Genomic DNA, 26,538 nt, shown 5'->3' on the forward strand with positions numbered 1-26,538 from the left:
ATTTGGTGGGAAGGAATCGGAGCGGCTCATCTCACCGCAGCTCAGAGCACCCTGGGATGTGCCCCCAGCAGTCCTAGCGGTACACACAGGGGAGCGCAGCGCAAGTGGGGACACGGTCACGTGTGCTGGCGTTCTCACGTGGCTTCTTGCAGGCTCAGCTTGGCTGGTTGGCACCTGCGTCTAACTCTGTGCAGCGAAGACATCCCCTGTGTGTACATTGCAAGGGAAAAAACCAGCCAAAGCATTTGAGGGGAAAACTGGGGAGCAGTATGGGGAGAACATCTCTCCTGTGAACGAAAACTCTCATGATAAAAATTGCATTTCTCTGGGTTACCCAGAACCTTGGATTATGAAAACTGAGCTCTGAATCGCCTCTCACACAACGTCTTGAAGCTCGACGATTTCCCCGGGGGTGAGATCCGAATCAAGCCCTCTGCTTTGCCAGTTTCACTTTCAGGTTCTCATACGCCCTAGCACGTCTGTCCTTTTGTCCTTTCTGGTAAAAGGTCCTCCCCCCACCCCTGGCCGTCTGGCGTGTCACTGTGCAGACCTAAGGTAGGAAGGCTCCGCAGATCGCTGGTCGTCCTCAGACCACAGAACTAGCACAGGGCTGCTTTGTTTGGGTTTCTGATTAATAAATAAAAGAGAAGATTCGTGGAAATTGCTTGTACGTGTCCTTTCATGGGAGTGTCTTGCAAAGCTAAACAGCTTCCAGCAAACCCTCCATTGTGCAGCTAACTGATGCAAATTGTCCTGGTGAGGGATAGGGGTTTTTTACCCCAGAGTTGAGAGCCAGGAGCCAGGTAAACTTGGCGTTTGGCTTCCCCTGCTGAATGAATGCGAGCCTGCCTGTCTCTCCCCACAAGTTCTGAAAGAGGGACCACTGCCCACCCACATCCCTGAGTCCTTCAGGATGGCGCTGCTTTCCGGTTGTGTGGCAGGAAATCCCACATGCTCACCGCCTCCGTTCTGAGCTAGCTACCTGCTGCTGCTGCCTCCCAGGGAGAGACAGGGGCCAGTTACCCCGTGCAGGCTGGTGGAGAGACTCCTGGACAGAGGCCTGGTGTATCAATACTGGCTTCTTCCACAGCACCCGGCCCTCCTGCCTCTCCTTGTGCCCCTCTCTGTCAAGCCCAGAGCCCCCTTGAGGTTTGCCCTGAAGGAGTCAAAATCAAATCCCTAACACCAGAGAAGTGAGGGGGCAGAAGTCCAGGGGTGGGAGGAAGGATTTATGTCCCGTACCTGTTTTCTGGGAGCACCAACTGCGTCTCGCGTGTCCCCAGGCTTGTCATCACTTGGTGTGCATTTGCGTTCAAGCCCTGGGCTGAACATCTTCCTCTTTCTAGCGTGTCCCATCAGCTGTTGCTCTGAGGTGTGACTGGCTCTGGAGGGGGGCTACGTTTGCTGGCAGGAAGGAGTCTGTGGGCTCCGTTGTCTGGGGCCGTGGGATGTTGCAAGTTGGTTGTTAGTTATTGGAGTGATGGAGCGAGAGCTGCTGGAAACTGAAGACAGCTGAACAAACAGAACCAGCGGACCCATGCGGCTCTTCTTCCACTCTGTAGCAGTTGGAGAGGAGCTCCAGCCAGAGGGGTCTGAGCATGTCAAATCCTGAAGTGTGGGGGGGAAACAGGGATATACTAGAAGCCAGTTTATAGCCCGGAGTGCACAATATGCTGGCCCCAGCTCCCATTAATGTCCCTGGACAATTCTCAGCCATGGGACTAGGAATACTCCTGGAGCTGCTGAAGGCAGATAACGAGAAGCTCTGGAGATTGGGCTCTGAGTATGACTCTGGACATTTCACTTTCTGAGCCCGATGCATTGGCATGAGATGTTCTTCCTGATTCTAGCAATTCACTAATTTATTCCCTCTCCAGATTAGGGAGCTAACGAGCTAGATCAGCTTTTGGCCTTAAATCTAGCAGATACTTCCGCTCCCTTTTGCCAGACAAATAGCGTCTGTTTGACTAATCACCAGTTTTCCGTAGAGGAGTGGAGATGCTGATCTTTGGGTCTGTGTCACAGTGAGCTGGGTGCCCTTTATGAGCTGACTGACCATTTGGAAAGGAGTGTGTGGGTGTAGGGGAAATCTAACGACTGTCTGGGAGGGCTGAAAATCAGCTGGTGTGAACTGCCAAGACCATGGAGGGAACTGATCTAATGTGATCCCTTCTGACCTTAAACACTGTGAAACTGTAACGAGTGTGCAAGGCACAGATGTAATCAGTTATGATAACCTAATGTAGAGTAACCCTCCCCTTTTAACTTCTGTGACACATACCTAAAACCCAGGAAATTCACTTGAGAACCAAGCTGTCTCCACTACTGATTGATGGCCGGTGGCTAATGTAGTTACTGTCCATAAGCCAAAGACTGGTGCTCTGGGGAGAAAGTGCCAGCAGACCAAGTGTCTCTAAATGGATGAAGAATGCTTGTCTGAAGTTCACCGTTAGTCAGCATCCCATGCTGGAGAAGCCTTGAGACACTAAGGCATTGCCATTACGCAGCCGATGGAGAATGGTTCCTGTGTGGATTTCTACCCTCCAAGAGCTTGTTATTAAAACTGTCTAAAAGTGGAATGGACTTTGATCTAATTCTACTGTCCAAACTGAGTGAGATGCAAAAAGCAAGCAGGACGAAGAGTGGAGAGAGAACGTTACCAAAAACGCGGTTTTATCAGTAATCAGTTTTGCCAAGTGCACGTGTTTTGAAAAGCATGAGTCAGGGCCCAAAAATCAGGAGATTGTCTTGAAAATCATGAGATTTTCAAAGAGCAATCTGGGCTTTATTTGCTTCTGGGTTTTGAACCATTAAAGTTTCACACGTTCATGCTTTTCTCTGCAACTGTGAGGGCTAGAAAAAATATGTTTTTAAAATGAAAGCAGCGATTCTAATGGAATAATGCGACTCCAGCAGCTGGGGATTCAAAAAACATATTGTGAGATTGGTAATAAAACCACAAGAGTGGACAGTGCTGAGTAACAAAGGCAAGGAAGAGTTTTATTGGTCGACAGTGTCCCTTTGTTGTTACCATTTCTGAGTGTGATCCTTCAGCTAGAAATCATACGGATTTACTGCTCCCTTCCTTGGACGCAATACATATTAATCCATCCCTTGGTTCTTGTTGGCTTTTTTAAAATGGGAACGCTGAGAGATCTGTTTTGAAGTACTGAGTGCCTGTGCTGTCATCCATCACTTTGTTTTTCTGCTTCCCAGTAAGTTCACCTCCCTCCCCCTTCTTCTCTCCTGACGTGTGCAGGATCAGAACATGAGACGCTGTTTGCACTCCAGACGTGCCTGTTCTGAGGGGGCAGGTTAAAGGGACACTGCGCAAATACACAACCCAGATTAGATTTTGAATTTGTTCCCCATTCTTAACAATCAAAGAGGGTGTTACATGGGCAACTCCTGGTTTTAAGAACAGGAGCACTTGTGGCACCTTAGAGACTAACAAATTTATCTGAGCATAAGCTTTCGTGAGCTACAGCTCACTTCTTCAGATGCATAGAATGGAACATATAATACGAGTGTATATATACATACAGAGAAGATGCCATACCAGCTCTAAGAGGCTAATTAATTAAGATGACCTATTATCAGCAGGAAAAAAAACGTTTGTAGTGGTAATCAAGGTGGTCAATTACATACAGTTGACGAGAGGTGTAAGGATAGTTATCATAAGGAAATAGATTCGAGTAGTGTAAAGACTCAGCCATTCCCAGTCTCTATTCAAGCCAGAGTTAATGGTATCTAGTTTGCATATTAATTCAAGCTCAGCAGTTTCTCGTTGGACTCTGTTTTTGAAGTCTTTCTGTTGCAAAATTGCCACCTTCAGGTCTGTTACTGAGTGGCCAGAGAGGTTGAAGTGTTATTCCACTGGTTTTTGAGTGTTATGATTCCTGATGTCAGATTTGTGTCCGTTTATTCTTTTGCGTAGAGACTGTCTGGTTTGGCCAATGTACATGGCAGAGGGGCATTGCTGGCACATGATGGCATCTATCACTTGGGTAGATGTGCAGGTGAATGAGCCCCTGATGATGTGGCTGATGTGATTAGGTCCAGTGATGGTGTCACTTGAATAGATATGTGGACAGAGTTGGCAACAGGGTTTATTGCAGGGATAGGTTCCTGGGTTAGTGTTTTTGTTGTGTGGTGTGTGGTTGCTGGTGAATATTTGCTTCAGGTTGGGGGTCTGTCTGTAAGCGAGGACTGGTCTGTCTCCCAAGGTCTGTGACAGTGAGGGATCGTCCTTCAGGATAGGTTGTAGATCCTTGATGATGTGCTGGAGAAGTTTTAGTTGGGGGCTGTAGGTGACAGCTAGTGGCGTTCTGTTACTTTCTTTGTTGAGCCTGTCCTGTAGTAGGTGACTTCTGGGTACTCTTCTGGCTCTGTCAATCTGATTCTTCACTTCCGCAGGTGGGTATTGTAGTTGTAAGAACGCTTGATAGAGATCTTGTAGGTGTTTGTCTCTGTCTGCGGGGTTGGAGCAGATGCGGTTGTATCTTAGAGCTTGGCTGTAGACAATGGATTGAGTGGTGTGTCCTGATTTGAAAGCTTTCAAGCTCCCTGCAGCAGCCAGGTCTTGGCTTGGGTGCTGATTTTGCTCCGTTTGATGCAGTGGACCGCTCTGGCCTGTTCCTGTTGTACCATCTCCCTGATTAAGGAAGGGCTGATGTGTTCCTGGCTCTCTCAGGTCCCTTCTTCCAGGTTTTGTGCAGGGAAGTGGAGAGCAAGGGAGCTGTTTGGAAGGAGTGGGGCTCTGATTTATTGGAAGACGTTCTGCATGTCTCTGTATCTTCTCCTGTTTGGCCATCCCTTCCTGAGGTTTTTTTGCATGGCACATTCCGAGCCATTTTCCAGGTAAGAATGGGGGGAAAGTGTCTTCCCCTCAACCCCAGATGGCTCCTGTTGGTGCTTTAATACGTGATCCACCCGCTCCTCCCAGTCACCCGCTGCCCAGCAACGGTCGGTTGTGGGAGGGTGTGAGTGCACTCGCCTTTCCCTGCCTATCTGACTGCTGCAAGTTTAACACGAGGCTCTGATGGCTTCCAGAGAAAACCAGCACAGCAAAGCTCCCCCTGGCTCTGCACAAGGGAGGTGTCCTGGGCTCATTTAGTAGACTTACTCCCTGGGCGCCGTAGCGGTCCTGGCGTTAGAACTGGGCAGAAAACCATTTTCTTGTCCTGGGAAATTTTTCACTATTTTGAACACTTTTCCTGGCCCGAATTAGTCAAAATCTTGCACCTTTTCACAAACTGCAACACCCTCCCCCGCTCCCGAATATTTTGCATCGGGTCAATGAAAACGTTTTGATTTCGACCTTTTTTTTCTATAACTTATCTCACATTTCCAAACGAAAAGCCGCTTTGAACCGAAAAGGACGTTTCGTTTGGAGAAATGCCCAAACAGGATGCGCCAGCAATTTTGAAGCTCCCCTCCCTGCCCCCCGAACAGGGACGTCACCAGACCAGGCCCTCTCCCATAAAAAAAACCCTTTGTTTTTGACCAATCAGCATTTTCCCGTGAAAAAACATTTCATTGACGAATTCCCAGTGAGCTCACCTGACAGTGCTGGCTCCGTCTGTGCCCATCCCCCAGAGGCCGAGCAAGATCCCTGTACGCTCACTGGCCTAGGACGCTCCCTCCTCCATAGTCAGCAGCAGGCTTCCTTCTCCCTCCTCCCCCCCCTTCCTTAATATAGTTCCCCCAGCTCGTCTCTTAGGCTGGGATGTGCCATTGGATCCTGAAGCCACCATATTCCCCCTCTTTCCTTCCTGCTGCTCTCTCCCAAAAAACAGCCTTTGGGTACCTGCTACATGTTCACCCTGAGATGAGTGAGTTGTGGGCCACACGCTGTCTAGGAAGGCTGCAGTTGTAAGAGGCTAATTATGCAAGCCCCACGCCAGAGCCTGGCAGCTGCGCCACAACGCCGTCCAGGACTGCCTGGTGAAGGCCATCGCCCCGCACCTGGGAAAGATCGCCGTCAACCGCGCCATTCCCGGCACCGACAGCCCGCTGCGCCCGGACATCGTCGTCACGGACGAGGATCGGAAAAAGATCATCCTCGTCGACGTGACGATCCCATTCGAAAACAGGACCCCGGCCTTCCGCGAGGCCCGAGCCCGCAAGCTCGAGAAATACGCCCCCTTGGCGGACACCTTGCGGTCAAAGGGCTACGAGGTCTGCACTGAGGCCCTGATCGTGGGGGCCCTGGGCGCCTGGGACCCTTGCAACGAACGTGTGCTTCGGACCTGTGGGGTGGGCCGTCGCTACGCGCAGCTCATGAGACGCTTAATGGTCTCGGACACTATCCGCTGGTCTGTGACTGGGGCTTCTAGCCGCTAAGATAATGCAGATGACAATATAAGCATGTTACAGGTGTTGGTTTCTCTTACAGAGGTTTATAAGCCGCCTGGAGCAGATGATTAATAGAAGGCCTATAAATGGGTTAATTTTGTATAAACTACTCAGAAGACCGTTCAGGCTGCAATGTCAGGATGTGGCAGGTTTAAGATGGCCCCTATGCAACCCTAATTCAGCCCCCTCTTGGGCACATGCATTAGGTAGAATACTATTCCCTCTCCCCCTTTAGTGGGGATCTGCTCTGGGGACGAGTCAGGGCTGGGTAGCGAAGGAGGCCACCTGTGCAGGATCTGTGCCTCTTTTGCATAAGGCCCCGCGGGTCTAGAACCTGGGTCTGAAGAGCTGCTGGCCAGCTGGCAGCTCCATTGTGCCACCCAGCAGCAGCTATAATCTGCTTACGCTGCACCTTCCGGGATCCGCTGTGGACACAGACCATGGGACGTTCCACCTCAAGGATTTGACAGACAGCAGCCTCCTGGCTCCTGATTGGCTCCCTGCCCTAAGTAAACCCACGGGGCGTTCCATGAAGTGTCCCGCCACCGGCGTGGCTCTGCTGTTGGTGCCATGATTATTCCTGCTCCCAAACTCCTGGCTTTGACCTCAGTTTGATTTGGACTTTGCCTCCTGACCTGAACCCTGAAACCTAACTCAGAGTCTGACCCTTGGTATCTGCCCTGGCCTGGAACCTGACTACGAACTCCTCTGCTACTCCCAGACCCAGCTTTGCCCCTGGTCCTGACCGCCCGTGTTAGGATCCCGATGGTTTGTTGCAGAGGTTAGAAGGTGTGAAATGAATGAAGACGGTCTCTGGGGTAAGGCAGCTGAATGCTGCCCTGGCGAATTGGATTCTTTTCCTGCCTCTGCCACCGAGTTCTTATGTGGTGCCGGGCAAGTCGCAGAAACTCAGCTTTTCCCAGGTGGCCACTAACTGTGTGTTCCTCATTTTCTGGGTGCTCAGCACGAACCACGTGGGGCTGGATTTGCAGAAGTGCTGAGCACTCACAGCCGCAGCGGAGGCAGAAGGAGCTGTCCTTTGAACTCATGTGCTATGACCACGCTAGGGACTCTGGAAAACAATGGCCTTGTTGTCCCAGAGTGGGCACCCAAAATTAGTGGATGCTTGGCCTTAATCTCTGTGCTTCAGTTCCCCATCTTTAACAGAAGGGTAATGATCCCCCCTGCTCTCGGGTGTGGGATGAAGATGAATGCCTATTTGTAAAGCACTCGGATGCCATGGTGAGAGAGCATCAGAAAAACGCCCCAGGAGGAAGTTGTTAATCTTGTACTCAGTGCAGGGTTTAGAAGAGCTGGGCTTAAAACAGGCCTGGGGCCACACACGGAACGAGGAAGATGGAGAAAAAATAGCGACTAACTCTTCAGTTACTGAATGAGGCAGGGTCCTGTCAGGGGGTAATAGTCTGTGCTCATGTAATTAAAGACTGTGTCGTAACGCATGTGCCCAGGGGGCTGAATCAAGCTCAGAACTGGCGGTGTTGAGCTTTGGAATGCCGGAATGTTAAGACAGCGTCAATCTGTTAATTCAGGTTTCTTTGATGATTTTCTAAGTTTTATTTTTAAAAGCCCCAAATTCATCTGGAACCATATTGACCCCCAGCTTGGTCAAGAGCTTTTGATCCACAGCATAGACGTCTGCCGCTTGAGCTAATGGAATAATAATAGCAGTAGTAGGCTGTCATCCTCTCCGCAGAGTCGCTACTAGAGGGGAATGAGACACACACTTTGCCGGTGGGCTTCGCAAATGTTTGCTGACAGCAGAGGAATGGAGAGATTCAGGACTTTGGGTACAATTCTAGGTTTTGGAGGGGGAGTGTGCTCTAGTGGTTACACTTCCACCCCAAACCCTGTCTGTGTCCCCCAGCTCTCTCTCCTCCTACCCACTCTCACCCATCCTGGCTCCTGCTCCCCGTCTTCTAGCTCCTGCAAACCCTTCCTCCCACTTCTTCATCCTCTGCATTTGAATCAGGTGCTTCCTCTGTCTCCTCCTCGTTGCCTGGATGCCAGAAGGGGAAGCATGAGAGTAGACAGTCCCCCTGACCTCCGTTCTCGTGCCCAATGCCACGGTGGCCACCGGCAGCGAGAGGAGCAATTGCAGGGAAAGTCCTGCTCAGCCCCTGCGGCCCTGGGACGGAGCATGCTCAGTTGCTGTGTGGGGATGATGTATGTGCAGTCCAGTTGCACGTAGGAGCCGTGAGGGGCTAGAGCATGCTCAGTGCAGATGGCATCTTGGGAGAATTTAGCTGCCAAACTTTAACAAGTCTGTCCTAGTGTGTGTGAATCGAGAGTCCGCCTGTGGCTTCCCCCTCCCCGGGCTTATAATTTGGCCAGATTTGCATGAATTTTCACAGGGTTGGCAAAAGACACGTCCCTGGCACCAGGGTGACACCTCCCCCCCTGCCAAGTTTCAAGTCCTTGCTCCAAAGCAGAGGCACCAGAGCTTCTCAAGAAAACACGGGGAAGAATTATTTATTTTTTGCATGGGCAAAATATATTTAGCTGCAACTTTCAAAAAATAATTCTGCCTGAGTTGCGGACGTGGGACACAGCCTGGAAGCGACCTCTGGGGTCATCGAGACCCCGCCCATCACAGGGGCACGGGGCATATCAGCCTGAAGGATTTAAGTTTAGGAAAGTTACAAGCAACTGAAAACTGGGTCTTATAGTGCAAAGTGTTGGGCAGCTTTAACCAGAGGTGGCACTGCCAGCTCTGCGTATGATACCCTGAGTCTAAAGTGTGACCAAACTTACGTGAGTGATGCAATGAAAGAAGACGGGACTTTTTGTTTTAGCCGTATTAGCATGGAAGCGTTTTTGAGCACTTGTATGTTGCCGCCTTTGAATGTACTATCTTGTAGTCTCCTGCTATTCTGGTTTGTATTTTGTTAGCGCTTTCATGACTCTTAATACAGAAGAGATGTGTGCATAATTCCAATTTATTTGCTCGCATGTACTGGAGGATAAAGAGCATTCATCTGTTGACACAGGGAGAGCCGTGCGAGATAAGGCAGAAGGCACGGCAGCGTTTCAAGGGAGTATAATTGCATTTGATTAGTGCAGAGAGCTTGGCAGAGCGGATCTTCTGAGACTTCACCCCGGTGCTGATCTTTCAGAGTCAGAGATCAGGGACATGAGGGAACATCAGAGACCCGACTCTGCCAATCTTCACACAGTTCTACAATGTAAGTATAATTCCCTGAAATGCTGGGGCGACTCAGTAACTTGCAGCTCTCACTACAGCTGCTGAGTCTGGCATTCGTTGGGTATGTTAAGGAGGAGCTGAAGGCGCAGAGTGGCACCTCACTGTCCTTCCGCATCTTATGTACTTTTAAAAAAAACGTTTAGCCTGTTTTTCTTAACTTAGAAGATGTTGCTCATAGAAAGTCCCTGAAGAATGGCTTGAGCCGCTATGTAACACAGAGAATAGAAGATGGGACCTCTTTTTTTTTAAATTAATGCTAAAAAGGGGGAGCTGGCTCTGGTTTCAAATAAGCCTCCAAGCTGGGTTGGAGAAGCCCTTAAGCTAATTCTCGGGTGCACATTGGCTGACTTGATATCAGTGGGGATTGGTTGGGGTTGGTCCTGCTTTGAGCAGTGGGTGGGACTAGATGACCTCCTGAGGTCCCTTCCAAGCCTGAGATTCTGTGATTCTATGATTGATTGATTCAGTGCTTCTGGCCTCTGAACGTGGGCAGGTTTGGGTGTTGGAGTTCCACAGTCCAGTGCTGCCCTCCAAGTAAAAAACACTTTTACTGGAAAAATGAAGTGCGCTACGCAAGATAGATGTGAGGTGATTGGTCATCCCTGAACGAGAGCCACATGTGGTGATGTGCTAGGCTCTGGAGCCAATCTGCAAGCCAGGAGCAGATCTGGTGACTCTCAGGACAGGTATATAAGCCTTGCAGGAGACGTAGCAGCTGAGTCTGCCCCATGTCACTTCCTGGCATGGACCTGTCCCTTGCCTGATAGTGGTGACAGACTCCGCATGCCTTTGCCTGCTCCAGCCCTACCTGTGCCTTGTACCGCCTCCACTCTTGACTCCTGGCTCCGGCTCCAACCTCTGGTCCCTGGCCTAGCTGCCACCACACTGACCACTGAGCTGGACTGCTGCTGTAGGGTCGTCTCTAGTTAAGCAATACCACACATAGAATTACCCATGGTTCCAAGTAACTAGGGGTGTGGGGAAGGCCAATGAGTGCTAGATCTACTGGGAATCACCGCCTCTCCAAGGGTAGCCTGGTGATCAAGGCGCTGGAGTGGGATTTAGGAGATTGGGAGTCACTTTCACATGTCACTTAATCCTACACCCCCATTTCCCATCTGTAAATGAGATCATATTCCCGCCTCTGGCTGTTTGGACTGTAAGCAAGGACCATCTCTGAGGTATCTGGGTGCTACTAGAATATTAATTCTGGTCCCGGCGATATGGTGTAGGTCCTCAAATGTGAATCTAACCTAAACAGCAACTCCCAGGGAGGGCAATAACTCACGGACTCTAACATTAGACTGGCTTGCTAACGTAGAGGAATGTTCTACCAACTGCTGATCCCTGCGTTATAGATCTGCCATTTTAAAGTGATCTGTGACCGTTAGCATTTTAGTCCACAGTGATGGAGTTCTGGGGAATGGAAAAGCCGCTTGGGGCAAGTCTTGCTTGCTTTAGAGTTAATGGAAAAATAAGCTGGTTAGCCGTCAGAATGTAATTCACAGCCCCTCATAGGACATCTGTCTTCAGGTATGTATTTTTGTAGTGACTGTCGGAAAGAACAGTACCAAGAGTTCCCATTGTGGGCGGATGCTGTGCATGGGCGGGTTGTGTTTGATTTGAGTCAATGTCACATATGCTAATAACAGTGGTGTGGGAGGCTGTTTTCCAGTGGGGAGCATTCCCTCTGATTGTAGGAGCATGCGTATATACTTAATGAATGAAGCTGCGTAGCTGGCTGGCCTTGCGAGGCTTTACACTCGGCTTGATGGCATTTCTCTGCTTGTAATGCAATAACTTTTGAATGCCACATCCAGTTAATTCCAAAATTTAAGGGAATGTTCCAGGCATCAATGGCCAGAACTCTAATGACTTTTTTTGGAGGGCGGGGGAAGTGAAAGTAGAAAATGGGGGACAGCCGGAGGAGCCCCTGGCATTTGGCTAGCAGAGCTATTGGCTTCTGCCACCTCTGTAATTATTAGTTGATGGCAACCATTAGCACATTCCCACATAACAACCTCTCCTTTTAGCCTTGCCGATACTCCCAATAGAACCTAAAAGTGTTGACACCCTGGAAGAGAACGAAAGAAGAATAATATATAACAAATGGAATAAAGGGGAATTTGATAGTAAGGAATATAAATCAGAAGTTAGGAATTGTAGAACATTGATAAGGGAAGCAAAGGCACACAAGGAGAACTCTATGGCCAGCACAGTTAAGGACAATAAGGAGTTTTTTTGAATATATCAGGAGCAATAAGAATCCTGACAGTGGTATTTGTCCATTACTAGAGGGAAATGGTAGAATTAATAATAATAATGCAGAAAAGGCAGAAATGTTCAATAAATGTTTCTGTTCTGTATTTGGTGAAAAAACAGATGATATGGTCTCATCCTATGGTGATGATAACACTCTTTCCATTCCAATAGTATCTGTGGAGGATGTTAAACAGAAGCCACTAAAGTCAGACATTTTTAAAGCAACAGGTCCAGATAACTGGCATCCAAGAGTTTTTAAAGAGCTGTCAGAGGAGCTTGTTGGACCATTAATGTTGATTTTCAATAAGTCTTGGAGTACTGAGGAAGTTCCAGAAGACTGGGCGAAAGCCAATGTTGCGCTAGTTTTTACAAAGGGTAAACTGCATGACCCCAGGTAGTGCGTGACATGATAAAAAAGCTAGAATGCTGTCAAATCAACAGAATACACATTAAATGGATTTAAAACTGGCTGATTGATAGGTCTCAAAATGTAATTGTAAATGGGGAATTGTCTGCAAGCAGTGGGGTCTCGCAGGGATTGGTTCTTGGTACTACGCTATTTAACATTTTTGTCAATGACCTAGAAGAAAACATGACATCACTAATAAAGTTTGCAAATGACTCACAAATTGGGGGAGTGGTAAATAATGAAGCGGACAGGTCACTGATTCAGAGCGATCTGGATCGCTTGATAAACTGGGCGCAAGCAAACTGTGTATTTTAATCTGACTAAATGAATACATCTAGGAACAAAGAATCTCGGCCATACTTACAGTATGGGGGACTCTAACCTTGGAAGCAGTGACTCTGAAAAAGATATGGGGGTCGTGTTGGAGAATCAGCCGAACACGCGCTCCCAGTGCGACACTGTGGCCAAAAGAACTAACATGACCCTTGGATGCATAAACAGGGGGATCTTGAGTAGGAGTAAAACGGTCATTTTACCTTTATATTTGACACTGGTGCTATTGCTCCTGGAAGACTGTGTCCACTTCTGGTGCCCACAGTTCAAGAAGGGTGTTGAGCAATTGGAGAGGGTTCAGAGAAGAGTTATGAGAATGATTAAAGGATTGGAAAACCCGCCTTATAGTGATAGCTTTAAAGAGCTCAATCTATTTAGCATAACAAAGAGAAGGTTAAGGGTTGACTTGATTAGTCTGTAAGTATCTACATGGGGAACTAATATTTAATAATGGGTTCTTCAGTCCACCAGAGAAAGGTGTAGCACAATCCATTGGCTGGAAGTTGAAGCTAGACAAATTCAGACTGGAAATAAAAGGTACGTTTTTAACGGTGAAAGTGACTAACAATTTACCAAGGGTCGTGGTGGGTTCTCTGTCGCTGGATTTTGAAATAAAGACGGGATGTTTTTTAAAAGCTCTGCTCTAGGGATTATTTTGGGGCAGGTCTCTGGCCTGTGCCATACCGGGAGTCAGGCTAGATGCTCCCACTGGTCTCTTCTGGCCTTGGCATCTAGGAGAATAAGAATGGTGGTGGGAATGGGGCACACAGATCCCCTGGCATGGGACAGAGCGAGAGGGTTGCAGGGAGTCCCTAAAATAGACGGGGGGGGAATGGAGAGATGGTAGGAGCCCAGATGGGCTTCTAATGGAACAGGTGACAAATGTGGGTTCTCTTAAAACTTATTCCATTCCATAGCTCTTAGTGTTCTGAATAAGAAGGCTGGGTCTAGCGGTTTCTGGGCTATCCTTGTCTGGCCTGAGGCAATACTCTTATGATAGTCCCTCGAATCCTCAACCGGATTGGTCTCTGTTCAAGCCAAGGTACAAACATGGCAAATGGCCTTCCCTGTCCTAAAGCGCATACAATCCTAGAGTGACACAGAAAGCGAAGGTCGGTTAAAAACATTCCCATCCAGCTGGTTGTTCCAGCTTAAGTTGTGGTGTGGTGGGAACCAGTCCCAAAACTGAATGCAGGTTTGCTGGGCGAGGTGTAACGAAATACATGAGAAAAATGGAGGGCCCCCTCCCCTTTTGTTGTATAATCATGGAGCAATTTTTAGTTTGATTTCTGACGTCTAAGAACAAAGGAATAGGATTTGATTTCAATTTGGACTCTAAAAAAGCTGCGACATTTGCAATGTGTTGTGTCTCTGGCTTGATACCTTTAACTGCTGATATGGTGGCCTATAATGTGAGGAGAGAAATCTATTCACTGTAATTTGAATGTGTTTTTCTTAACCAGGGCTTGCAGGTTAGCAGGCAAAATATTTTCCGTAGAAGGCAAAATATGTATTCCTAACTATCTGAGAGCTTATGAATGAGAGAGCAGGATTGTGGGAATGTTCACAGTGAATTTCAGCCTACTGGATTTAAGGAAATAAATGTATACCCCAAAAACGGTGGCGTGGGGGATTTCTGTTGTCCTCCATGGCAGGAAGAGATCTCAGCTTTTGACAACAGGTGCTTTGTTTGACATGCTCAGTCGAAAACTCTTGGGAGCACTGAGTATATTGCTGGCACAAAGGCTTGTTTGGAAAAGCTTTTGATCTGTGTAAATGTCTTGGAACTCTTTCAAGCCACACAATTTAATAGCCAACAGCGAGCACAAGGGCAAAAACTAGGAGTGGGAGGAGGTGGGGCAGCCTAAGTGATAACTACAATGCAGTGGAAACGGGGGCTGTTTCTACCCTAAGCTGAAGTCTAGCTTTCAGAGAGCTAGGTAGTAGTTTCATTTAAGATGTTCCTACACCAGTGCAAGAACAGCCTTTCGCGTGCAGGCCCACTCGACGGGATCATAGGCTTTTCCCACATGCAGTCCGGTGATTGGGAGGACAGAAGGAACTCAAATGAGGCTTCCTGGCCCATTGAAATAGATTCTTTTGAGTGTAATAAGGCTTTGGACAGTTGGCAGGTGGGACTGTGGCTTCTTGCATAGAATACTGCTCTTTAAATGTAAAAGGCTCTGCATTGGGCACGGACGTTCCGCTTTGATGCCCACTGGTTTGAATGGACACTAAAAACTTAAAGCCCCAACACAACTTATTCTGATCTGGAGTGATGCAGGAGTGTCTTGACTGGTGGAATAGCACGCAGCCCATGCGGACTGAGGGCTGTGTTATGTCTGAGCCACTCTCTGCATTCCCTTCGTGTGCAAAGCTCAGGACTTTATGAGACGTATGTAGACGAGCTCAGAGTTACGAAACTGTGGTCTCATGGGGTAAACTCTGTTTATGAAAATCAGACACAGCAATGGCCAAAGTGCAGACCGACCTACGACTGTTAATTTTTAAGTGAAGTGAACTGAGATGAATACGAATTGTGTCCTCAACCTGCAGCTAATCTTCCTGATTCTCCCTTACAACTGAGTTCACACCACTCAGCTTCATGTTTTGCATGGCCCATGGGGACTGATTTTACTGTTTCCCCCCTAGGAACAGAGACATTGTCATGGCTGGAACAGATCAATGGCCAACTGTAGCCTTGTGTCTTTTCTATCCCTGTGATCCCTCCAAAAATATAGCCAGGCCGGAAAGGAGAGGGTGGTCTGAACAATGGTGGCAGGAGAACACAGTCAGACACATCTCATGCTTGGGGGCTGGGTGCACAGCCCTGTATCACACTGTACGGGAAACCTGAGCCGCTATCACTCGTTAATATCAATATTCACTGCTTGGATGATAGGGATAAGGGAACAAGATTTAAAAGTTAACGGATGCTTCGTTTTCCAGCAGAGCAGTTAAGCGAGGGTTACATCAGCGTAAGAATCAAGAACAACTCCACCGAAGTGAACAGACACTTGCATCAGCAAGATCAGAATCAGGCCCCAAGGAGCAGTCCAGGCACACTTCCTGCCTGCTGCCCGGGGGCTCTTTCACGCTGTGATTGGGAAACACCTCAAGTGAGCACTGAGAGGACAGCAGCGAAAAGGGTGGGGGGACCACAGCAGCCAACAGCCCAGGCTCTAAGACCTCGCGAGGTGGGACAGTCCCAGACCCCAGGCAGCAGCCCCTGCCGCAGTGTCTACACCACAGTTAAACAGCCCCTCAGCCGGAGTCCCTCGAGCCCTGGTCAGTTGGCATGGGTCAGCCCCGGGTCTCTACCGTAAGGGAATGTCTACACTGCTGCTAAAGTACTCGGTCACAGCTGGTATCCGCGTGCATTCCACAGCGGGGTTCTTGGGAACAGTCCTTTCCCTCTCAACTCCCAGAAGCCTGACACAGGGTTAAGAGCCCTCTGCGAAGACATCAAGAGACCCCACTGTGTGAGCGCCGGATCAGAAGTCAGATAGGATTTCAGCTCCTGTGTATTGTAAGTCTCTCCGGTTTTTTTAAAGGAAGCTTTTAAATTAGAAGTAGAAAAATGTAATTAAGACCAGAAACTAAGCAAGGAGCTTGCCCCAGGAAAAACAGGCTGACAAGAGGCATGAGCTTTGCTTTAGCCAGGAGTCCTATGCTGCCAGCTTAAAAATGTCAGCTTTAAAAAAAACATAGCCAAAACACATGCTGCTGCTGAGTGTGTTTTCAGACACTGAGCTATTGGTTATGGTGTAGCGGCAGCACATGGAAATGTAATCCCTCTGCATAGACCCTGGCCAGGAGATTTTCAAAAGTCTGTTCGACGCTAACTTATTTCCCTGCACTATTTTATCTGGAGAGGCCATAATAAGTAGAAAATTGCTATATTAACATAGCAATGCAATTACACCAGCTAGAGTAAAAGTTAAAGGGGTATCTATTGTCATGCTTCAGGGCACAACCTAGACTTGCAGAGTAGGGTCAGGAAGAAAGTCACCACATATACAGCCACATCATGGTATAGTCCAATTCAGCATTGACTTTTGCAGTGGAACCTTCCCACTTGATGATCCTGCTCTCTGTTGGCAGCAAACTTGGTGTGGCTTTGGCGAAGCTCATTTCACAGCAAAGCATTGCCCTGTTTCTCCAGGAATGCTACAAAACTCCCCCTAAAAAGGGCCCTGTCAAGATAAAAAATCAAATAGGTTCATGCCATTTGTGTATGGGACTTTGTTAACGCCCCTGCGTGTTGGAATGAGAGTTATAATGCCCTTGTTTATCTTGTGCTGGCTGTTGACATCTGGGCTCCCTGTGGTTAGCATGCTGGTTCTGGAGACTGGTTAGTTTTGCTCTCCAGTTCTCACATGTTAGAACAAGCCTCTCTGGGTTCCCAGCTTGGCAGGGGAATGCTGGAATGTAAATAAATTGTGTAGAATCTTTTTTTTTTTCATGCATTACCAGGGGCTTAGTCTCCTGAGAGCTGTGATACTTTGGTCTAATCGTGAACTCTGTGGAGAAAGTGAATCAGGAAGTGTTATTTACCCCTTCCCATAACACAAGAACCAGGAGTCACCCAATGAAATGAATAGGCAGCAGGTTTAAAACAAACAGAAGGCAGTATTTCTTCACACAACGTCCAGTCAGCTGTGGAACTCCTTGCCAGGGGATGATGCGAGGGCCAAAACTAAAATGGGGTTCAGAAAAGAACTAGATAAGTTCCTGGAGGGTAGGTCCATCAATGGCTAATAGCCAGGATGGGCAGGGATGTAACCCCATGCTTTGGGTGTCCCTAAATCTCTGACGGCTAGAAGCTAGGACTGGCCAACAGGGGATCAGACACTCCCCTGTTCATTCCCTCTGAAGCATCTGGTACCAGCTGCTGTTGGAAGACAGGATACTGGGCTAGATGGACCATTGGTCTGACCCCCGCTGGCCATTCTTATGTCTTAATTCTGGTCGTTCGCTTGGTGGCCTGTGATATGCAGGAGGGCAGATGAGATGTTCTGGCGAATCTTTCTGGCCTTAAATTCTGTGGCTCTGGAGAACCTGGGGCAGGCCAGGGAGTGCCCAGGTGGCTTTGGGACTCCCTAATTTTGACCTTCTCCAGGAACCAGCGCAGCCCCCCCAAGTGAATTGGATCCAGCTGCCTTCTGTCCTGACCCCTATGTCAGGTGGGCTGTGTTGGGCTGCTTACGTCGGCCTAGGCTGGGGAAAATCTCCAAGGGGCTGTTCCCCCCGCCGGGCGCCTCTTGGTGAACAGAATTGGATCGATGTTTGGGTGGCAAGGACTGTCTTGCAGGGCCACCCTGCTGCCTTGTCCGGCTTAGACCGTCTGCTTGGGGCTGCGCAGTGCACAATAGCTCGCATTGTTGTCGCATCCTGTAGCTTGTCCCCTCCCGAGCTGCGGCGTGCATGGACGTCGGTGTTAGGACGTAGACTGGCGTGTTCTGTGGCAGACACGTCCTGGCTGAGGCCTGAGAGTGACCCGCAGAGCCGAGATGCATCTGTCCGGTCAGATCATGCAGTTCTGTTTGTTTCTCTCTCCCATCATCCCTTTCTGGGCTGAAGGGGGATCAGTCCAGGTAGGAGCAGAGGTGGGGGCGTCATGCACAGGCTCCGGGAGGAAGTGCCAGGAGCCTGCCAGGGTATCAAACTTCCAAACCCAGGCGAGCTCTGAGGCTGGGACCGAATCTTGCCTTCCCTCCCCGTCGCTGATTTCCCCGGGGAAAGCCATGACCTGTAGAACCTGCAGAACAAACCCAGCTTCCTCTGGGTGTGAAATGCCAGCCAGCCAGTCCCCCCCAGTCCGTGTGGGCACTTCCTCCTCACTGCACTGCGAGACTTGTATTGCCCCGGCTTGAACTCTGCCATGTGACTCTCTGATCCTTTGCTGAGGAACAGGGTCGAGTTTCTCTCCGCCTTCCCCGTGCCAAGGGAAGGCCTCTGAGCACCCAGGTTTGCCAGTCGAACAAGGCCAGGGATGAGTTAATGTCCCCTGTTTGCAAAAAGAAAAGAAAAGAAAGAAATTAAAACTCCAGCAGTTCCTCCTTCTGTATCCACTGGGTAAAAAATTAACCAGCTTTTACAGTTAATTGGATGATTGTCCTTCAAGACAAAAAGCTCCCCATTGATCGCAGGCAAAGGAGTGCTGGGAAGGAGGTGTAATTACTGCTCTGCAAAAACACCGAAAAACTGACTCCATAACCCCTACGGTGGGAAGACGCGCACGCACAGGCCTCCGGGTCGGCCATTAGCTTTTGCTTTGCCCTATCTGGTTACATTTGAGACGGCTGTTTGAGCAGAGTTTGCTTTGTGATAAAGAAAGGCCCAGCAATCTTTGCTGAGGCCGGGCTTGGCCGGCGGTCTGCCAGCTTTCTAGAGGAAGAGATGGCAAGGAAACAAAGTTTAGGGCTTATTTATTTTTGGAAGACAAACTGCCTGCCTGTCTGTAGCCAGGCAAGTGGCATGATTTTTATTGATCTGTTTTTCATCTGGTGCACGGAAGAGAAGTAGCCCAACATTTACCAGCCCAGATGTACAATTTACTTGCATGCCTGTTTTGGGGCGGGCAGCGATCCGCTGGCTCCGGACAAATGATTTCATGTTCTCGCGTCTGCTCGATGCGGCCTGGTCCAAGCGGGGCGCAGGGCTCGCACGTAGGCGTCCCAGGGATCTGGTGCTTGGCAGCCCGAAGCCGGCTTGCATGAAAGCACTTTGGTGTCGCAGCCCCTGGCAGCCTGTGACACACCGTGCGCCCGCATATGCCAGTGCTTGCCACAGTGCTCAGATAAACGCCACCCTGGTGCTCGCCCTTGCTCTGTACGGAACTGGGTGCTGTGTCCTCCATTGCTGGTGCAGCGACTGCCCAGATAGGGGCTGTGCCTGTCCAGCTGGTCCCTCCGGTGAAATTCCCCGCATCCTGCCCACCCTTCAGGGACTGCTTGGAGCAGGGGCCAAGCCCCTCGCTGGCTAGCTGTACGCAGGCCAGAGAACAGTCCTGCTGCACACTTGGTTTGTCCATCGTCCAAAGCAACGAAGAGACACCAGTACAATGAAATGTCCACTGCATGAGCAGAAACTCTGTGCATCCCTCTAGGGTTCCTTGCAGCGTTGTTCTCCATTTGGATCCAGCCCAGCTTTAGCCCCTCCAGAGAAACTCGAGAGAAGGAAACTTAGCAAAGATCCAAACCCACATCTAAGGAAGGAAACTGTTAACGAAGATCCAAACCCAAATCCTAGAAACATAGATTCCAAGGCCCGCAGGGCCCATTGTGATCATGTAATCTGACTGCGTGTACGGCACAGGTCAGAGAACTGCCCCACAACAATTCCGAGAGCAGAGCTTTCAGAGAAACATCCCATCTTGGTTTTAAAAGGATCAGTGACGGAGAATCCACCATGACCCTTGGTAAATTGTTCCAGGGATGAATTATTCTCACCATTAAAAGTGTACGCCCAATTGCCAGTCTCCGGTTATGAGCCAGGGTGTACCAACTGCATGCAGATCTGGTTGCCCCGTCTCAAAAATGTCATATTAGATTTGGAAAAGTTACAGAGAAGGGCAACCAAAATGATCAGGGGGATGGAACAGCTTCCATAGGAGAGATTAAGAAGACGGACTGTTCATCTTAGAAAAAAGATGACAGGTGGCATATGATAGAGGTCTATAAAATCATGACTGGTGTGGAGAAAGTGAATACGGAAGTGTTATTTATTCCTTTCCCATAAAATAAGAACCAGGGATCAACCAATGACATTAATAGGCAGCAGGTTTAAAACAAACACAAGGCAGTATTTCTTCACACAACGCACAGTCAACCTGTCGAACTCCTTGCCACGAGATGTTGTGAAGGCCAAAACTATAACATGGTTAAAAAAAGAACCAGATAAATTCATGGAGGACAGGTCCATCAATGGCTATTAGCCAGGCTGGGCAGGGATGGTGTCCCTAGCCTCTGTTTGCCAGAAGCTGGGAATGGGCGACTGGGGATGGATCACTGGTTGATTCCCTGTTCTGTTCATTCCCTCTGGGGCACCTGGCATTGGCCACTGTCGGCAGACAGGACACTGGGCTGGATGGACCTTTGGTCTGACCCTGGATGGCCGTTCTTATGGAATAGCCCTGCAGGGGGCGCCGACTTACGTACTGGTTGATCGCCATGTATGCTGCTGGCTTTGGCTCAGTAGCCAGGTTCAGAGCTGTGGGTCTCTGGATCACCTTATTCTTGCAGTGATTTGTTTCCAGATGGAGGGTCTCTTACTCCAGCCCCAGGCCCACCTCTTGGTGGTGTATATAGAGCAGAGGGAAATAAGACTTAAATGGGCGTGAGCCGTTCTGAGAATCTGCACGGGAGTTGTGCTGCACAGGCTGCCATACAACAGTTGCCTGGCTTGGGCCAGTAATCAGCTGGGCTGATTTAAAATCAGTGACTTCGAGGGTGGAGGCTCTGTGTACTCGTTTATCGGTCTCCCGCGCCAGCCGGTTCTCCCTTTCCTGTGCTGCACCCAGAACTTGCACCGCTCTGGTGAGCTTTCACAGAATGAGCAAACTTACTGTTGTAAAACCGAAAGGCGGCCATGTCTGGGGGAGAATGCGTGTTTCAGGCAGGCTGGGAAGCGGACTGGGGTCTCTAAATAGATGTGAGAAAGTTACAAGCCATTAATAAGCGGAGCCGAGATGGGAACGGATCCCGCGGGGGCATCTAAGCAAGGCCACTTTCTGTGCATGCCTCGCACATGAAAAACAAGGTTACCCGTTTCTCGGTGGGCTGCGGCGGTTTTAGAAGTGCTTTGTGGGAAAAGGAATCCAGAGGGGAATATTCGGGGGACTTGTTGTTGCAGGAGGGGAACCTTGACAGCTGCATTCGATATCCGCACACAGAGCTAATGAGGAGCTTTTTAACGGCCGCTGGCGTCCAGAGGAATGGGAGGAAGTGGCAGGCCCGAATGTTCTGTCGGCAGCTGCTGCCATGTGGGAATGGATTGCTACGGGAGAGGAGGGCCAGCTCCCCCTTGATCCGCTCGAAGCCCTGACTGCCAGCATCAGAGCCCAGTGGGAGTAGCAAGAGCTCAGCACCTCTCGCAATCTCAGGCCAGAGGCTTTTGACCCCTGCTCCAGCAGAGCACTTTTAAGCACGTGAGTACTCCCGTTGGCTGCTCATCCAGCCATGGGACGTGAAACAAACCACGTGCTCTGCTGGGCTCGGGCTGCAGAGCTGACGAAAATGGCTCCGCTGATGTAATCGCCGTCCCGGCAGCGACACGGGACGGTGGTTTGGTTTTTCCCATATGGCCATGAAAATTAAAACGGCTCCCGCTGTTAGCTCCGCAGAGGAGGACAGTGCTGGGGACGGACGGGGGGCGAGCGGCCGTCTGGCTGGTGGGGGCTTCCTCCTGGGAAGCAGATTGGCCCGTGTGGCGGGGAAGAGACCATCCCATCAGGATGCCTGGGGAACCTGAGCTTGTCACATCTGTCAGCGCTAAACTCTGCTTTTTTGACTAGACTGGTGGAGTGGAGCGGAGCCCAGACGCCAGGCCGGGGGGAGGAAGGAATGCCTGGCCAGTTTTTGCTCTGATTACTGTTAAATAAACACTTGAGTCAACCAATAATTAAAAAATGTCTCGCCACTCTAGAGTAAACGGAGCAGTTAGATTCTTCAGTGTCTTACCCTGCCCTGTCGGGCTGTCGGCTACAACAGGGGCTTCTGGTTCAGTCCTTCATCTTGGTATTGTATTGGAGAACAGGTTCGTTTCCAGTGACCAGCTCTCCTCCTAACGCAGCTGCTGTAACCCCTTCCTGCTTTACGTGGGTGGTTCCCACCAGTGGCTTGATCCTGAGGATTTGTACCCATCACTCTTCTTGCAGGCTCCACTTGGGTGTCTCAAGGTCGTCCGATAAGTGCTAGTCCCAGTAGGGTGTTTGCAGACTCAGGCCGTTTACTCTCTATACCTAGCTCTCCTGAAGGGCTGCGTGCCTTGGGCCTGGGTCTCCATTGCCCCGGCAAAGTGGCCGTGTGGATGATGAGGTAGCGTTTGCCGCTCGCTCTGCGTGGGTGTTTCTGATGAGACAAGGCTCACGGCAGGGGACAGCCTGGCTCAGTACATCCTGCTGAACTGGAAGCCGGAGTCCAGCTTTCTGACAGCTGGGTAGTGAGGCGTGGGATGGTGGATGGGCCGTGTCTCCTGGAGAGACGGGAGGACAAGCTAAGGTGGAGGATAGCGTTAAACTGCTCTGGAGACGCTAAAGTGGCCGTCGCAAAAGAAGTGATGGAAGTTGGGAGTGAATCTACAAGAGAGCGGAGGTTAAAGGATGGTGGGGAGACAGCTACGGGCAGATGCTATGAATTGGGAGGACCAGCAAGGAGTCTCTGGTCGTGCTGGACTCTGCCCAGGGCTTCTGAGCTGGGGGCTGGGACGATGGCAAAGCACCTCTAATCTGGGTACCTCCCTGGCCCCCAACACTTGGTCCTGAGGCATTAGGGGCAGGAAGCACAAATGCCCCTTTCCACGGTCTCCTAGGTGGGAGGGTTGTAGGTATGTTCCCTTGGGAGTGATCAAAACACTTTCATTATAGGTAGGGCTGTGTGAGTTGGGGGTGGGCATTTAAATGAAAAGTGGCCCCCAACCCCCTCTTTTCCAGCTGGGATGGGGGAAGAGTGAAAAAGCGAGTGGGTTTTTTCCCCCAACAAAATCATATTGTCATTTTTTTTTTCCACCAACAAAATTGATTTGACACTTTCGTGGGCCGACAGAATTTCAAACAAAACAAAAACACCTTAGTTTCTTGCAAAATATTTTGTGAAATATTACCCCCCCTCCTTGACCCCCCCCCCAGCTCTGGTGTGCTTCCTCAGAAGCATATTGCATTGGACCCAGAAAGAGACCGGACTCGAGACGCTGAAATAGCTCAGTGATTGTCAGGTGGAGGAGCGCTGCCTGTGATGGAGAGCAGAGATCTCTCTTCTTTGTGTAAGTTTAAAACAAAAAAATCCACACAAAGATTTTGCTCCACACACTTAAAATCCAAACTGCCCCTTTTTGCTCCCAATTGCAGGGGGCAGCCGGTGGCCCAGCGACTCTGATCTCAGAGGCTCCAGTTACTGGAGTTAGGGATGAGCTCCCCCTTTGCACGCTGCGCCGTCATTTCCCTCCTTGCCTCGCATCTCGGTCAGCCAGGCCCCGGCGCGCCTCTCTGTAACGTGGGAGGGGGCTTGGGGGGAAGACGGGCGCTCTCTTCTGTGCTGGGAGGGAGGGGACGGAACAGGCTTCATTAGCAAAATGATGGTGCCACCCCCAAGAAGTGGCTTAATGCGACCCTTTTTGGGGGGGTGGGGGAGTAGCAAAACTGTATAGGAATGTTATACCGAGAGAGAGACTAATGGAGAGAATCCACTTAGTGCTCCCAGGGATTTAAACCACAGCTATGCACAGAGCAGATCCAGCAGAGGCAGGAGAGGGGCTAGCTCCTTCCTTCCTCTCCTATCTCCCCCTACCCCCATTCACACCTGCCCCAGCTCGCGTCTGGATAAACTGCACCTCGTGGGATAATTCAACAGCCTCCGTGGCTCTCGCGGGACTGCCAGGCAAAGGAGAGATGACCGTGGCAGCTCTAATGGCAGGTGTCACCGGGTGGCGCCGTCCTAGTCATCCACGTTCTTAGCATGTGAGCAAATTTTGACTCTCGGGGAGACATGCTGCCGGGTTGAGTTTTGGGAGGTTTCTGCGTAGAGGCAGCCTGGGAGGAGAGGTTGCTATGCAAGCAGGGGAGTTGGCTCTCTGCCTTGGTCTCCGATGCCTCAAGGAGGAACAGGGCGCTGCTGTTGGGCCGAGATTCCTGGAAGAAGGGATGGCTTTGCGTGCTCTTTTGAGCGCCTCTATTCCTGGACTGGTGTGTGTGTAAAACCAAGGAGTTCCCCTTGGAGTGTACCCGGATTCTTTGACTTTAATTTCTCCTCCGCTGGGAAGCTGACCAGCAAGACTCCTGACATCGGCGACTGCTCAGCAGAGATGTTGTAATGGGACGCTGGGCAACACAGCCGTCCTATGGGACTGGCTTTTGATCATGCCTGGAAAATTCATCCCTCCAGCTTCTCTCTCCAGGCCCGCAATCCTGTTTAGCCTTTTAGAATTTGTTTGTTCTCTGTTTCAGATCTGATGAAATATTTGCTCTCGGGAAACCATCTGCAGCAAGCGTGTTTGAACAGTGTTCTGGAGGGCTAGGTAGTTGGTGTGTGTATATATATATATATATAAACAATATGTATATAAACAAAATCTTAAGCAAACAAATCCACATTAGTTGCTTTATCAAGAGGTCGTCTATTCAGAGTTCTTGGCCCATCTCTCCGGTTCTCATTAGTTCCTTTTAAAATTAGCAGGCAGCTTCTGCTGGAATGGCTATTCCTGTGACGGGATTGGAACTAAACAGCTTAGAGGAGATGAGGATTTTGTTCATTAGGGCCCAAATGAGAGGCAGAAACGCAAAAGCGGGCAATAAAGAGACATCGGCTTTTAGGTTTGGTTAATGGTCTTTAAAACCCACCTCCCCAGAGTCTGGCCTGTGCTGTTTTAAAACAGGAACTAGCAGGCCCCCGGGCGATATCAGGGATTTTTGGGTAAATTACAAAGCTCTGGATACGGATCAGCTTTCTCCACTCCATATTCTGACTTCCCCTGCTTGAGACCAGCAAGCGCTTTGAGAAGTAGCTCAAAAGCTTATCCCAGGGCTGCTGCTGCTTCTGCGAACGCCTTCCTGTCCTCCCCTGAAACCGAAGAGAGGAACGAGGGGGGATGGGGGCAGTGGGAGACGCTCCGGGAGGGTGTTTAAAGCTGCTCGGTGCAAGTGCAGAAGCAATGGAATGAAACTGTGCAAAGAATGACTGACTCGTGACCCAGGTGGGCATAGGGAGGCCTTGCCATTGTTCACTGCTGATCAAAACTTGCTGCTGGAAATAGCTTCTTTGCTCATGACTCTTAATCAGGCGCCGCTCTAATGTTTTGGTTTTTGTGCGAGGGGGGGAGAGGGCTTGGTTCCCATTGCTGGGCCCTCCTGGCTTGGAAATGGGCTGGTGTTTGCTAGCACAGATGTGTCTGTAAAGGTGGCGGCGTGGAGCTGGAGGCAGAGCTGGAGCTGTCTGACGTTCGCCCTCTCCGATGCTTTTCCGGTTGTGCTTTACTTGAGCCTGTCTCGCCTCCCGCGTGGAAATGAGAGGCCAGTCCGGGGTCAGGACTTGGCTGAGCCCTGGTCTACACACAGCCCCGGGGTCGAACTAGGGTACGCGAATTCAGCTACGTGAATAACGGAGCTGAATTCGAACTACCCTAGTTCGAATGACTTACCCGTCCCGACGCCGCGGAAGCGAACGCCGCGGCTCCAAGGTCGACTCCGCCAACTCCTCCTGCCGCGGTGGAGTACCGGAGTCGACCGCGGCGCTTCCGGAGTTCGAACTATCGCGTCTAGATCAGACGCGATAGTTCGAACTCCGAGAAGTCTCATTCCCACCCCCACGGCCGAAGAACCATTGCAAATAGTTAATCCTAAATCTGTGCTCCCAATGCGCTGGCCCACGTGAGTGGATCTAAATAGTGGTGAGTTCACTAGGGTCGGGTATTTCCTCCTCCTCTGGCTGTTGAGAGAGATGCTGCATAAGGGCCACCTGACTGCTGGGACAGTCCTAGCCAGGGTCCCCCCTTCTCCAGTGCATGGGAGGCCTGATCCTGTGAAGCGAGCGTGCATGAGCCTGGGTGTTATGGGTACGTGCGGTCTGTCTCGCTGAGCGGCTGCTTCTCCAGCAGTAGCACTGCCAGCTCTGCTGCTCACGCCTGCACCCACACACTCAGTCCAAGGCCTCGCCCACCCTTCGCTTTGTGCTCTGGTATCGGCCAGCCTAGGGTGAGACAAGCTGGTGCGTCCTGGTCGGGTTTCTGCTGCAGCAGCTCG

General features: G+C 50.1%; 1 protein-coding gene across 6 annotated transcripts in view; it reads left to right on the plus strand.

Moving 5' to 3' along the window:
• SEMA4G (semaphorin 4G) overlaps positions 1-26,538 on the plus strand; it is a 101,128-nt gene that overhangs the window by 5,157 nt on the left and 69,433 nt on the right. For 4 of the 6 annotated variants that reach the window (XM_045023646.1, XR_006581007.1, XR_006581005.1 and 1 more), the window contains exon 1: positions 21,456-21,735. The exons of the other annotated variants lie outside the window; for them this stretch is intronic. The gene's annotated coding sequence lies outside the window, so the exon portion shown is untranslated. Of the gene's footprint in view, positions 1-21,455; positions 21,736-26,538 lie in introns of those variants that run through there. 6 annotated transcript variants of the gene reach the window in all.

This window comes from Mauremys mutica, chromosome 7 (genome assembly GCF_020497125.1).
Source record: "Mauremys mutica isolate MM-2020 ecotype Southern chromosome 7, ASM2049712v1, whole genome shotgun sequence".
Lineage (NCBI taxonomy): Eukaryota > Metazoa > Chordata > Testudines > Geoemydidae > Mauremys > Mauremys mutica.